Source organism: Gorilla gorilla, chromosome 19 (genome assembly GCF_029281585.2).
Source record: "Gorilla gorilla gorilla isolate KB3781 chromosome 19, NHGRI_mGorGor1-v2.1_pri, whole genome shotgun sequence".
Classification (NCBI taxonomy): domain Eukaryota; kingdom Metazoa; phylum Chordata; class Mammalia; order Primates; family Hominidae; genus Gorilla; species Gorilla gorilla.
Genome location: NC_073243.2, coordinates 54651356 through 54666233, shown reverse-complemented (window position 1 = coordinate 54666233; position 14878 = coordinate 54651356).

Here is a 14878-nt window from a genome sequence, read left to right as displayed (position 1 = left end):
CCACTGCACCCCAGCCTGGGTGACAGAGGGAGACCCTGTTGTCTCAAAAAACAAAACAAAACAAAACAAAAACCCAAAACCAAATAGAGTAGATATACGTATCTGGACTTTGAAAGATGTCTGGACTTTTTGTTATGTGGGAAAAAAGGCAAATTACAGAGTAGAATGTAGAGTGTAAGCCATTTGGTTAAAAAAAAAAGCCAAATCAGTATATACAATAAACAATAGATAAAATGTAATAGATATATATTAGATACTATATGTCATATATGTACACATATATATCAAGTTTTTCACAATAGTTAGCTGTAGGATTGGGATTATTTGAAATGCTAGTTTCTCCTTTATTCATTTCTGTATGTAAATTGTTTATAGTAAGCAAGTCAATTTATAATACATTATAAAACAATACTTTTTTTTTTGAGATGAAGCCCTGCTCTGTCACCCAGGCTGGAGTGCAGTGGCACAATCTTGGCTCACTGCAACCTCTGCTTCCTGGGCTCAAGTGATTCTCCTGCCTCAGCCTCCCGAGTAACTGGAATTACAGGCGCCCACCACTATGCCTAGCTAATTTTTTGTGTTTTTAGTAGAGATGGGGTTTCACCATGTTGGCCAGGCTGGTCTCGAACTCCTGACCTTGTGATTCACTCGCCTCGGCCTCCCAAAGTCCTCGGATTACAGGCATGAGCCACCGTGCCCGGCCTAGAACTTATTCCTTCTATCCACTTGTATTTTTATACCCCTTAACCAACTTCTCTCTGGAGTCCATTTTATTTATGTATTTTTTACTTTAATTTTTCCATAGGTTAATGGGGTACAGATGGTATTTGGTTACATAAGTTCCTTAGTGGTGTTTTGTGAGATTTTGGTGCACTCATCACCTGAGCAGTATACACCACACCCAGTTTGTAGTCTTTTATCCCTCGCCCCCTTCCCACCCTTCCCCCTAAGTCGCCAAAGTCCATTGTATCATTCTTATGCCTTTGCATCCTCATAGCTTAGCTCTTACATATCAATGAGAACATACGATATTTGGTTTTCCATTCCTGAGTTACTTCTCTTAGAATAATAGTCTCCAGTCTCATCCAGGTCACTGCAAATGCCCTTAATTAATTCTTTTTTATGGCTGAGTAGTATTCCATTATATATATATAAAATATATATAACATATATATGTTATATATGATATATATTATATATGTTATATATATATGATATATATATTATATATGTTATATATATATGATATATATATTATATATGTTATATATATGATATATATATTATATATGTTATATATATATGATATATATATATAAATACACACATATCTCACAGTTTCTTTATCCACTCATTGATTGATGGACATTTGGGTTGATTCCACAATTTTGCAATTGCAAATTGTGGTGCTATAAATATGCGTGTGCAAATATCTTTTTCTTTTTCTTTTTTTATTTTTTCCGAGATGGAGTCTTGTTCTGTTGCCCAGAGCTGGAGTGCAATGGTGCAATCTCGGCTCACTGCAACTTCTGCTTCCTGGGTTCAAGCGATTCTCCTGCCTCAGCCTCCTGAGTAGCTGGGATTACAGATGCCCGCCACCACACCCAGCTAATTTTTGTATTTTTAGTAGAGACAGGGTTTCACCATATTGGCCAGGCTGGTCTCAAACTCCTGACCTCAGGTGATCTGCCCACCTCAGCCTCCCAAAGTTCTGGGATTACAGGTGTGAGCCACCACTCCCAGGTGCAAGTATCTTTTTCGTATAATGACTTCTTTTCCTCTGGGTAGATACCCAGTAGTGGGATTGCTGGATCAAATGGTAGTTCTATGGAGTACATTTTAAACAGGCAATACATTTGGCAGGTTTCCAGAGCATTAGCATCTTGTGGCAACAGGTCCGTCCAACCCTGTGACATCAGCTTATTTCTCAGAAGACCTCACAGCTTAGTGTTTCTCAGAAATGTTGGCCATCCAACGCAAAGATGTGGACGTCAGGTCCTCACCTCAGAGATTCCTTTTCTGGTAAACTCTCTTGCGGGCAGATTTTAATATGCCAAGAAAACTTCTGCAATGGTCTTCTGTTGCCCTGAAATTTGAATTATTAGATCATAATCCATAAATGGTAACTACACTCAAGAGACTCCTGCTAGGAGACTCCCTGTTTTCTCGGCGCTTACAGCCCTTGCTGATTTTCCACCTTTCTAACAAAGGACGGATGAGAGGGAAGAACAAAGGACCGCCAAGCCAAAATCCTAAATCAACAACAGAGACCACGGCAGGCAGGCGGGATTCGCCGCAAAACCAGAAAGACAACCAGATTTATGGCATTTGAGTCGCCAAATAGAACTATCATTTTGCAAGGAGCTTGCTAATGGAAACTGTTTCATCGATGAAAAATCATCAAATTGCTTCAGTTCTTTGCTGGGTAAAACTCATGTTTTTAATTGGTACGCCCTAAGGCTTTGTGGCAAGGGTTGCAGAATACATAAATAAAGTCGTTTCATGGCATAAAATCTTTTCAAATGCCAAAATTAGGAAAGAAAAGAAAAGTTGATTCAAATGCCACGGAGACAAAAATGTGTTTTTCTGGGACAAAGGAGAATGAATGATTTAAGTTCATGGCAATTTTTAGTCTCATTTGTGCACACATACAAATAATCCTTTTTAAAAATTGTATTCAGCACTTGGGTACAAGTACATGTTGTACCCAGGAAGTTCAAATGACGATTATCATTATTAATACCCTTGTTTTCCTTGCTTGCTTATTGCCAAATAAAACAACAAATTAAACACAAACTGCTGTAGTAAAATGACCAGGAGCACAAGTGTCCTAGATAGAAAAGGCCTGGTCAGCATTTCTATTTCCTATAAGGAAGGCCACTTCACTTGCAAAGATGGGCTCTCGGAGAAACTTAACACTGTATCGCAGTGACAACTTTCCCATTTCACAGGCAAAAGAATGTCCCACATTTCCTTGACTATGATGGAAACAGGGACAAACACTCCTTAGGTGGTTACCTGCTCAGCAGGGAAAATAAAAAGAGGCCCTGAGGGATGCTAAAAAATATTAATTTGCCATTAAAAGTAATTATAAAAAACGCAGTTACTTTTGCACCAACCTAATACTATCTCAGAGACTGTGTTTTCTCTCTGGAAATACAAGCTCTAGGCAGGGTCAGGTGTGGTTTTGTGTTGTTTTCTCTGGGGGCTTTTTACACAGAGTCCTCCTATCTTTGTAGACAATTCTCAGTCAGTTTTGAGACAGGAGACTGGAGTGGGGATGCTTTAGTCCCAGAGGTATGTAGTTTTCAGCGAAAGTGGCCAAAGGAATGTCCCAACCAGACATTTCTACCAATGAGGCAAGCTAAGGGATTCTTACTAATTTTTTGGAATTTCACTGAGCTGTGGAAGGAAGAAATGAGTATGGTTTCCTTTTTTCTTTCTTTCTTTTTTTCTTAAACCTGAAACAGGAGCAGGATTGTAGCTGTCACAAGCTGACTAAATATTTTTTTGCAGCACCAAAGCCTTTAAAATCCTTGGAGCACTTGTGAGAACTCATGTTTATGTTGGGACCTTTACATTAGTTGAGGTGTGTGTGAGTGTGTGTGCGTGTGTGCATGTGTGTGTGTGTGTATGCAAGTGCCATGTGCACAGTGCCAACCATCTGCCCGGTGGCTCCACATCTGAGGAGGGTGGCAAGAGCGAATCATTCTCTCCACGGTCTGGAATAACTTAACCCTGCAGAGAAATAGACTTCACTTCAACAGTTAAAAAATGGAAGAATCAGAATGAGGTTTGCAGCAAGCCCAAGAACGCCCTTGACATTCAAACCACGCACCCTAGCCTCCCTCACTACCAGACCTGTAATTCTACTGTCTACCCTGTCTGTATAAGTTCTGTGCAGTGTCAGAATTCAGACTGTAGGCCTCAAACCCTTGTGAGATTTTATTTCTTGGAGATAAGCCTAAGACCCAGTTGCAGAGGGTTGATTTCAATTCCTCCCTTAAGAAAGACCACTAAATTAAAAATATACTGAACAAAGGAGACTGTGTGGCTTGAAAAATTCACTTTTATCAGATTTATACCAGGGTAACTTAGCATTTATCCAGTAATTGGTTCCCAAGTTAAAACATTTTGGAAATAAATTTATGGATCAGTTCCCTGGAATGTTCAACGGGTACTCTTTTGCTCTTGTAAAATATTAGCTTTGAAAAGGGTTATTGAGCCAGTTTACATGTGAGTCTACCCTTAGGAAATCTCAGTGTGACTGTGAAGTTCATTACCATGGCTAGAAAAATTACAAAAGATTTTCTTCCTGTAGTGTATGTTAGGTTATGTCTTTCATGTGGGAAATATGGTAGGTTATCATTTTCAAAGTATAATTTTTAGAAAATAAAAAGCATGGCCCTTAACACAAATATTTAAGTAAGCACATGTCAAATATTTATTTACCTTGTTAATTGTGGAGCCATCAAGATGGTGAAGCTGGTTCACAGGAGAATTCAAGAGACTGAATATCTGCAATTTATGAAATAAATAATCTAGAAATAAGATTACTACATTATATATTTTTTTTCGCTCTGTCACCCAGGCTGGAGTGCAGTGGCGTAACCTTGGCTCACTGCAACCTCCACCTCCCGGGCTCAAGCAATTATCCTGCCTCAGCTTCCCGAGTAGCTGGGACTACAGGTACCTGCCACCACATCTGGCTAATTTTTTGTATTTTAGTAGAGATGGGGTTTCACCATGTTGCCCAGGCTGGTCTTGAACTCCTGAGCTCAGGCAATTCGCCCACCTTGGCGTCCCAAAGTGCTAGGATTACGGGCGTGAGCCACCTCACCTGTACCTAAATTAGATTTTTTAAAAACTTGATAGATATGCACAATGGTACAGTCACTTTAGGAGCCACCTAATTTAGGAGCCACTGCACCTAAATTAGATTTTTAAAAAACTTGGTAGATATGCAAAATGGTACAGTCATTTTAGAAGATAGTTTGGCAGTTTCTTTCTTTCTTTTTTTTTTTTTTTTTTTTGAGATGGAGTCTTGCTCTGTCACCCAGGATGTAATGCAGTGGTGCGATCTCAGTTCAGTGCAACCTCCACCTCCTGAGTTCAAGGGATTCTCCTGCCTCAGCCTCCTGAGTAGCTGGGGCCACAGGTGTGTGCCACCATGCCTGGCTAATTTGTGTATTTTTAGTAGAGATGGGGTTTCACCATGTTGGCCAGGCTGATCTCGAACTCCTGACCTCAGGTGATCCACCTGCCTCAGCCTCCCAAAGTGCTGGGATTGCAGGCATGAGCCACTGCACCCAGCCAATGGTTTCTTATAGAGATAAACATACTCCTACCATATAATCCAGCAGTCATACTCCTAGGTATTTACCCAAATGAGTTCAGAACTTACGTTCATACAAAAACCTGCATGCCAAAGTTTATAGCGGCTTTTTTATAGGTGCCAAAAGCTGGCAGCAACAAAAACATCCCTCAATAGTTGAATAGGTGAACAAACTGTGATATTGGCCATTTAATGAAGTATTATATAGCATTAAAAAGAAATGAGCTATCAAGCCACAGAGAGACATGAAGGAATCTTGAATGCATATTGCTAAGTAAAAGAAGCCAATCCACGAAGGCTACATATTATTAATTTAACTATATGACATCCTGAAACAGGCAAAACTGTAGTGACAATAAAAAGGTCAGGGATTGCCAGGAGTTCAGGGGAGGGATGAATAGGTGAAGCACATTAGATTTTTAGGGTAGTGAAATATTCTGTATAGCATTGTAATGGTGGATGCATGACATTTTGTGTTTGTTAAGACCTGTAAAACTGTACAACACAAAGAATGAACCCTAATGTAAACTGTGGAATTTAGTTAATAATAATTTGTCGGTACTGGTTCATCAATTATAACAAATGTACCACACTAATGCAAGATGTTAATACAGTAATAGGAGAAACTGTGGGGGTAAGAGTGGAGGAAGAGAGGATATATGGGAACTGTCTGTACAATCTGCCTAATTTATCAGCAAATCAAAAACTTGTAAAAAGGAAAGGTCTATTATTTTTTTAAAAAAACTTGTTTAATGTCCTGTAGGGTAATAAAACTATACACTCTGGAATTCTCTCTTCTTTTATTTTTTTAAATACGGGGTCTCACTCTGTTATAGGACATAGTGCAGTGGCAAGATCACAGTGGATCACTGTAGCCTCAATCTCCCGGGCTCAAGTGATCCTCCCACCTTGGCCTACCGCGTAGCTGGGACTACAGGCACACAGTACTAGACCTGGCTAGTTTTTTTTTTATTTTAAATAGAGACAGGATTTCACCATGTTACCCAGGCTGGTCTCGAACTCCTGGGCTCAAATGATCCACCCACCTCCGCCTCCTAAAGTGCTGGGACTACAGGCATGAGCCACTGTGCCTGGCCTGGAATTCCCTTTTCTATCCAACAGATATTATTTACAACTCTACTCTAGAAAAATCATTTTTATGTACAAAGTTGCATCTTTGGTGCACCTTTATTAAATAATAGATAAATGCACCAAAATAAATAAATGCACAAAGGTGCATTTATTTATTCTTATAAAGTTAATGTTTGCTGTTGGGGAAAAGCGTGGGCTTTGGGGTCAGACAATCCTGGTTTTGTATCTTAGTTGGAATGTCTATTTTTGTGTTACTCTGAGCAAATATTGCATTGTATTTCATTTCTCTAAGGGTCAGTTTCCTCATATGAATATAGGGATAGGCCAGGTGCGGTGGCTCACGCCTGTAATCCCAGCACTTTGGGAGGCCGAGGCGGGTGGATCCTTGAGGCCAGGAATTTGAAACCAGCCTGGCCAACATGATGTAACCTTGTCTCTACTACAAATACAAAAATCAGCCGGGTGTGGTGGTGCAGACCTGTAATCCCAGCTACTCAGGATGCTGAGGCAGGAGAATCACTTGAATCTTAGAGGTGGAGGTTGCAGTGAGCGGAGATCATGCCACTTCGCTCCAGCTTGGGTAACAGAGCAAGACTCTGTCTTAAAAAAAAAAAAAAAGAAAGAAAAGAAAATAGGGATAAGAATATCTATTTCACAGGGCTTTTGTGAGCATTAAATTAGATAAGTTATATAAATTACCTAGCATGGTGGTAGATCCTGGATCCAAACCCAGGCAGTGATGCTTCAGAGCCCATGCTTTTCATTGCTATCATCTGACTTTCCAGCCTACATGGAGAACTAACTGATAGGTCAAAATACAATACAGAGGCTGGGCACAGTGGCTCACGCCTGTAATCCCAGCATTTTGGGAGGCCAAGTCTGGTGGATTGCTTGAGGTCAGGAGTTTGAGACCAGCCTGGCCAACATGCTGAAAACCCATTTCTACTTAAAAAATACAAAGAATTAGCCTGGCATGGTGGTGCGAACCTGTAGTCCCAGCTACTCGGGAGGCTGAGACAACAGAATTGCTTGAACCCAGGAGGCAGAAGTTGCAGTGAGCCAAGATCACGCCACTGCACTCCAGCCTGGGTAACAGAGTGAGACTCCGTTTCAAAAAAAAAAAAAAAAAAAATACAGTTTGTGGGGTGGGAGGGGTGTGTGTATTGTTCCAGAAAGGCAACACAAGGAATCCTTGTGGTGATGAAACCGTTCTGCATTTTGACTGTAGGGTGGATAGACAAAACTACACAAGTGATAATATTGTGTAAATACACACCCCTCCCCCTCCACCCAGTACAAGTAAAACTGGGGAAATCTGGATGAAATTGCTGATTGTATCAACAGCCTGATTGTGATATTATACCATAGTTATAGAAAATGGCAACATTTCTACAAACAAAAAAACCCTCCTGAACAACAAAAAACTTAATGAATCCAACATTTTGAAAGATTTGGGAAACTATCCCAAAACATAAAAGCAAAGCTTGAAGCAACGTAAATTTTTTTTTAATGGGGTCTCACTCTGTCACCCAGACTGGAGGGCAGCAGCGTGGTCACGTCTCACAGCTCACTGCAGCCTTTACCTGCTGGGCTCAAGTGATTGGTCCACCTCAGCTTCCTGAGTAGATGGGACTACAGGCACATGCCACCACGTCCGGCTAATTTTTGTAATTTTTGTAGAGATAGGGTCTCACTATGTTGCCCAGGCTGGCCTCAACCTCCCAAAGTGCTGGGGTTACAGGCGTGAGCCACCATGCCCAGACACAACACAAATTGTTTAGTCTCTGTCCATTTAATCCCAGTTACTGAAAGTGAAACATAAGTGTGCAGTAAACGTGATAACCACTCCACTGTGGAAACCTCAACGAAAGTGAAACAGTGAAATGGGCTCCAAATTATCAAAAGAGCTCCTTTTGGTCCAAATCATCTTGATATGTACCTAGAATCTCCACTTCAGCTTGTGTTTGGACACAGCCCAGCAAACAAATCTTTCATCATCATTAGGAATATCAAGATGAAGTGATATTCAAAGAACTTAGCTGGTTCCATAGATAAGAAACTTTTACAGAAGTATATGTCAAACAGATCTTGCCCAACAGCTGAAGTAACAGATGAAATCCAACTGGTTTCCACAGAGTCTTATCTTTTCTTTCTGTGTGTTTGTTCTTATGCAAGTTCTGGGGCATTTATTTGGTTTTGAATATCTTCCTGCTGTGTGACTGTGGTTGAAATAATGAGTTGCTTGAATCACTTGCCTATTTTCTCTCTCATTTTTTTTTTTTAAAAAGAGATGGGGTCCCACTATGTTGCTCAGGCTGATCTTAAACTCCTGAGCTCAAGTGATCCTCCCACTTGGGCCTCCCAAAGTCACTTGCCCATTCTCTAAGAGTATCCCATTATTGAAGACATTTCTGAACTAATTTATTTGCCTATATCAGGTTTACTGGCTTAAGAAGTGATTGAGAAGAGTAATAAAAACACAAGTCAGGTTTTTATTGCCAAAACAAAAACAGAAAATTATCCTGAGACTTCATTACTCATTTCTATTGTGGCAGATGCTGATGTTGCATCTGCCTGTTCTTGGAACATTTCTCTCACCACTCAAACTATACTTCCATTAGAAGACTGAAGAGGGAAGAAATAGAGAAAAACTTTTTCTATGGTGGCTTCATATCATAGTTCAATCTCACTTGATAGGTCAACTGCAAATTTATGATAAATCATGATATATGATGCCACATGATTCTACCATTGAAATATATTCAATCTCTCAGATAAAAGATGGTTGTTACAAAGGGGTAAAAAACACAAACCCTTTACTGGGTTTATTGAATTAGCAACTTGCTTTAAAACCTAAACAATGGCAGTACTATTATTGTGCTCTGAACAGAGTGGGTGTTCCACAAATTCTTATTAATTATCTGTGATAAGAAGTCACAGGAAAAGAAAATGATCTACACATGGAACTATCCCAGCTAGAATTTGACAAAGACATTTGGCTTTTTAAAAAACCAACCCTCTTTTTGAAAATGTTTCTATTATTGCTTTTATTTTAATTAAAAATCTTTTGTTTGTACAGCCACAGCTATGAATATATCTCAGGACTTTCCAAAATACCTTACAATTGTGGCATGAGGTCAAACCACTGAAAAAGACAATGGAGTGGATTGATGAACAGAGGAGAAAATTGCCTGCATGTCTGGACTTCTTCCTTTCAGGCTCCCACGAGCTCCGCCGAGAAGAGGCTGCCAACGGTGTATAAAGGTCTGCCCTTGGCTGCAAATAACTTTGCTATTCTGAGGACATCGAGGCCACTATAAGGCAATGAAGCCAGTGTATTTGTGAGTTGAACTCAGAATTTCAGATTCCTGCAAGGAGGTTTCTAGTGGATCATGCTAAGTCAGAATGAAATCAGAATTAGATCAATGCTTTTCTAAAGGTGCATGTACTGAGAGTGCACAGAAAGCCAGAATTCACGATGCCAGTCTCTGGTCTGAACCCCATACAGGCAGGTTAGTTTGGCCCTGATCCCAGCATGCACATTTCTCTCTGCGCTTCTAGTCAGCTGTGTGACCAGCAACAGTTGTTAGGATGGGTGGAAAGTAGGCAGAAATCTGTGTATACCCATCACTCTTGGAAAACCAGTCATAAGCCTGACAGATGTTTTTATAGGCAGAAGGCAGAATATTAAGTAGTGATCAGAAAATTAAGGCAATTTTGTCTCAAATTGTCTTTCTTCTGCCATTGTGATCATAGTATCCTGGGCCATGCCAGGATATAAAGTTGGTTGGGGCTATTGTTGTGGTTGCTTATCAGGAGGAAATTGTTTTCTAAATCAGCATGTTTCCTATGTTCCCATTTTTGCTGATGGTACCACCACTTTCCTATTATCCAGCCTTGAAACCTCAGAGAATCACCCTAAACTCTTCTATCATCCACCACATATAATTAGCCAGTACAGTCAACCTATTACTTTTTTCCCTCACAATATCTCTTGTACCTGTACCTGTCCATTTTCATTTCTACTGCAATTCTCTCACGGCTAATACAGCAATGGCCTTTTAGCACTCCAGTGATTTCCCTCCGAAAATTCATCTGCCTAACTCCATTCATCATGTCATTCCTTTGCTCAAAAGCTTTCAGTAGGGCTGGATGTGGTGGCTCACATCTGTAATCCCAGCACTTTGGGAGGCCGAGGTGGGCGGATCACTTGAGGTCAGGAGTTCGAGACCAGCCTGGCCAAAATGGTGAAACCCTGTCTCTGCTAAAAATACAAAAATTAGCCAGGTGTAATGGCACATGCCTGTAATCCTAGCTATTTGGTAGGCTGAGGCAGGAAAATCACTTGAACCCAGGAGGCGGAGGTTGCAGTGAGCAGAGATCATGCCAACGCATTCCAGCCTGGGTGACAGAGCAAGACTCTGTCAAAAAAAAAAAAAAAAAAAAAAGCTTTCAGTGGCATGTTCCTGTATGCTATCAGATAAATGTCTAAATTCAGCCAAGCATCCACAAGCTATGAAAATCCAGCCTGGAGTTGCACTTCCCATCTTATCTCCCTGGGAAGATAGGGAAGATCTCTATCTTCCCAAATTAGTCTGTCTACTGACCCTAAAATATTTGACTAATTCCTACTCTCCTTTGCCTTTCCAAGGCTGTGGCCCCTGCCTGGGATGCTCTCCTTTGCCAGTACTTAGTCATGCACCCTGGTGTTCTTAGGTCACTTCTCTGTATATAGCTCTTGCCTCCCCAGCCAAATGTCCTACTCTGTACTGGCTGGTTCTGCAATCTGTGTTTTTAGCTTCAAATAACTTCTTAGATATATATGTTTTTTTTAAAGCTGTATTATTTGAATTTTTGGTATAAAATTATGGAATCCAGGCTATGGTGAGTTACTGATTGTCATCCACTTGTCTATGCATTCTGGAACCTGGTGGGTTCTATATGATAAACGGCTTCTACACACTAAATAATTTGTCCTAGGTGAAAATACTGAAATATAGAGTAGTATTGCTGAAAGGAATTTAAGTGACTGTCTCCCACCTGGCAATTCAAAGTTGGGTTCACAGACTGGCAGTGTTGTATCACCTGGGAGTTTGTTAGAAATGTCACATCTTGGGCCCACCCCTGGCCTGCTGATCAGACTCTGTATTATAACGAGATACCTGGATGATTTGTGTGCACGGGAAAGTCTGAGAAGCACTAAGACAATCCCCACCAAGATCTAGAGGGATTGCATGACATGGTAAAAAGGAGGCGGTGTGACTTAAATGGAAATTATTCTGAAGTATGCACCAGAAGTAGTGTGTTTCATGTCATTTACCAGCTGGTGATTCTGGAAAAAAATCACTTAACCATTCTGAACCTTGTTTTCTTTCTTCTTTGAGACAGGGTCTTACTCGGTCACCCAGGCTGGAGTGCAGTGGCACGATCTCAGCTCACTGTAACCTCTGCCTCCCAGGCTCAAGCCATTTCCCGCCTCAGCCTCCCGAGTAGCTGGGATTACAGGTGCAGGCCACCACACCCAGCTAATTTTGTGTATTTTTTATAGAGACAGGGTTTTGCCATGTTGCCCAGGCTGGTCTCAAACTCATGAGCTCAAGAGATCTGCCCGCCCCGCCTTCCTAAAGTGCTGGGATTCCAGGTGTGAGCCACTGCACCCAGCTTTATCATTATCATTATTATTATTTTGAGACAGGATCCTGCTCTGTCACCCAGGCCGGAGTGCAGTGGCATGACCACAGCTTGACTTCCTGGGCTCAAGAGATCCTCTCCACCTCAGCCTCCTTAGTAGCTGGGACTACAGGTGTGTGCCACCATGCCTGACTAATTTTTAATTTTTCTGCAGAGACAGGGTTTTGCAATGTTGCCAGGAGTATTTCTGATCTTTCAAATGGGAATGATACCTCCCTGTTGTTTCATGGGCTAGTTGCAAGGTTCAAAACAAATAAGCAAGCAAACAAACAAACATATGAAAATGATTTAAAGGCCAGGCGCGTTAGTCATGCCTGTAATCCCAGCATTTTGGGAGGCCGAGTGGGCAGATAACCTGAGGTCAGGAGTTCGACACCAGCCTGACCAACATGGTGAAACCCATCTCTACTAAAAATACAAAAAAATCAGCTGGGTGTGCTGATTTTTTAGTGGCGTGTGCCTGTAATCCCAGTTACTTGGGAGGCTCAGGCAGGAGAATCACTTGAACCCAGGAGGCGGCTGTGTCAGTGAGCTGAGATGGCGCCACTGCACTCCAGCCTGGGTGACAGAGAGAGACTCCATCTCAAAAAAAAAAAAAAAAAAAAAAAAGAAAATGATTTAAAAATTATTTCAGGTTTACATATATTTAAAAATCATTATTGTTGGTGTTTTGTAAAAATTGCTTTTCTCAGGGCCAGGTAGTGATTTGTGGCACAGCAGAGACCGCCACACAGCTCTCTGCCTTCTAGTCCAGTCTACAACACGTGAGACTCCCATCACTGCAGACTCAGAAGGTCCTTGACACTGCAAGAAGGAGCTGGAACAATCTTTTGATAAAGGAATTTGACAATATGTCCCACGAGTCTTTAAATGTGTTAATATCCTATGACCCAGTAATTTCCCTACTAGGAATCTATCTTTTTATTTTATTTTTTTTAACCTGAGATGGAGTCTCACTCTGTCGCCCAGGCTAGAGTGCGGTGGCGCGATCTCGGCTCACTGCAGCCGCCGCCTCCCAGGTTCAAGCGATTCTCCTGCCTCAGCCTCCTGAGTACTTGGGACTACAGGCATGCACCACCACACCTGGCTAATTTTTTGTATTCTTGGTAGAGACGGGGTTTCACCATGTTGGCCAGGATGGTCTTGAACTCCTGACCTCGTGATCCTCCTGCCTTGGCCTCCCAAAGTGTTGGGATTACAGGCGTGAACCACTGCGAATGGCCCTAGGAATCTATCTGAAGAAAACAGGCCGGCACAGTGGCTCACACCTGTAATCCCAGCACTTTGGGAAGCTGAGGTGGGGGGGTCATCTGAGGTCAGGAGTTCAAGATCAGTCTGGCTAACATGGCGAAACCCCATCTCTACTAAAAATACAAAAATGAACAGGGCATGGTGGCGCATGCCTGTAGTCCCAGTTACTCGGGAGGCTGAGGCAGGAAGATCGCTTGAACCCGGGAGGCAGAGGTTGCAGTGAGCCGAGATCGCGCCATCGCACTCCAGCCTGGGCGACAGAGCAAGATTCCGTCTTAAAAAAAAAAAGAAAAGAAAAAAGAAAAGAAAAGAAAAGAAGAAAAGAAACTGAAATGCAGATGGAGAATTATAAGTTATTATGTTCACTGCAGATTTACTTAGAAAACTGCAAACAACCTGAATGTCCAACAACAGGGAATGGTTCAATAAATTGTAAGACATCCATAGGATAGTACATTATGCAGCTATTAAGGTTTTTGTTTAAAACAAATTGTTAAGGACTTGAGAAAATATTTGAAGGCCAGGCAAGGTGGCTCATGCCTGTAATTCCTGCACTTTGGAAGGCTGAGGCGGGCAGATCGCTTAAGCTCAGGAGCCCAGGATCAGTCTGGGCAACATGGCAAGACCCCACTTCTACAAAAAATACAAAAATTAGCTGGGCATGCTGGCGCAGGCCTGTAGTCTCAGCTACTTGGGAGGGTGAGGTGGGAGGATCGCTTGATCCCAGGAGGCAGAGGCTGCAGTGAGCCTAGATTGCACTACTGCACTCCAGCCTGGGTGACAGAAAGACCCTGTCTTAAAAAAAAATCTGTCTATGTATCTATCTATGTATCTATGTATGTATGTATCTATCTATCTATCCATCTATAGATATAGATATCTATAGATATGTATTTGATATATTAAGCCAAAAAGGAGGTAGATCATAACATTATATATTAAGTATGATCTCAACTATGTTAACAAAAAAAAAAGTGCTTGGGAAAAAGACTACAGGGAGCCATAGGAAAATCTGAAGAGTGCTTGTCTCTGAGCAGTGTCATTTTTGGTTCTGCTTTTCATTTTAAAAAACTATACTGATTACTTTTGATCAGTGTACACGGGAATGCCTAAAATGAATTAGGAAAACTAATTGTTACTCTAAATGCACACAATGAAGGTGAAGTTGTGTTTGCTGGTTAGTAGCTGTGGTTACTTTTAAAATAATGTCTTGGTTCCCTCCCCCACCCACTCCTGCTGCTTCATCTCTCATTTTGAATAGGAAATGCGTACACAAGATTTAAAAAAAATTTTTTAGTCCCAACATTACAGTTAGGTACACAATATAGTAAATCTCCCTTCTACCTGCTCTCTCAGGCCAATTTCTGATATCCCAGAAGCAACCACTGATATCAGTTTCTTCTGTTCTCTTCCAGTCTATGAATTTCTCCTAAAAAGTAATACACTAGAGGTTCTTCTACACCTCTTTTTCTTTTTAAAAAACCTTTTATTAAAAAACATTTAAACCTT